This window comes from Volvox carteri, assembly GCF_000143455.1.
Source record: "Volvox carteri f. nagariensis unplaced genomic scaffold VOLCAscaffold_156, whole genome shotgun sequence".
In the NCBI taxonomy this organism is placed as follows: domain Eukaryota; kingdom Viridiplantae; phylum Chlorophyta; class Chlorophyceae; order Chlamydomonadales; family Volvocaceae; genus Volvox; species Volvox carteri.
Window position 1 is genome coordinate 8576 of NW_003307699.1, and position 1171 is coordinate 9746.

Sequence of the window (1171 nt, forward strand, 5' to 3'; positions counted from 1 at the left end):
GGCGATCGACCAAACACTGCGTGGTGAGCGAGCCAGGGCCCCCTTGCGGCGTGTGATTGTATTGTCATGTCATGTGTAGCGTGGTTTTAAAGACCCATGCGCCATGCGTTGCGAGGAGTGAGTCCGTTCTTTGGTGGTTAGGTAAATAATTGGGGGCGCGCGCAGGCTACACGCACACACTTTAGCTTATGCAAATAATTGCTTCTGCGCCATGCTATCGGTTCACCGCCTCACCCTGTTGACCCCCATTCAAGTTTTGTGCATATGTACATGTACATGTACATCGGCGCATAGCATACATGTATAAATAGTTATTATGAGCCACGTCTGCTGACTCACGGTTACGTATGCATGATACCTGCTGACACATCCCCTCGCATCCCTTTCTTGTCCCGCACGCACTCGTGTGGATCTACACCTGCTGTCTGGACGTTCTTGTCGTGTGTCGTCGTACACGATGGCCGATGGATTGACCGTACGATGATATGCCGTACACACAGTGTAATCAGTTTGTTCAACAAGAACCGGAAGTGCTGCCCGACCTACACCGCTGCGGTATCGTAGTGCTTGGTTCCTCGCTGTGTCAAAACAGCTATCGAATAACGCGTCGGTGGACATGTGGCGGATGCATGCATGTCCTCAAAGTAGACGATGAATGACCGTCTCACAGCAGGGTTCCACGGTTTAGGAGTCTGAAGAATTCGTGGAGTGATGGTATTGCGTGCGAGGTCTATTTGTTTGCAGGAATGGGTGCGATCGCAGGAGAAGTTGTTTTCGTGTGTGTGTGTGTGTGTGTATGTGTATGTGTATGTGTATATGTGGCACATGCATGTAGGGGTGTGTTGGCATGAATGCCTTTTTTGCGTTGTTCGCATTATACAAGCATAGCAGGTTGTCCTATTTGTTTGTCACGGACATTGGCAGCTATTGGGCCATACTTCAGGATGACGCGCAGTTGGACGTGTCTGGCTTCTAGGACCAGGAATGGTGGTTTGAAGTAAATACGTGTGCGTGATAATGTCGCCCTCGATCGATTAGGCTCAAGCACTAAATCAGTGGGATGAAGGGCTACCCGGCGCCCGGCGATTTCTTCCTCGGTGGATCCGCCTCTTTGGCAATTGTCAGCTATCGGTAGCAATGCAACTTGTGCGATGTCACCCTGTCCTATCGT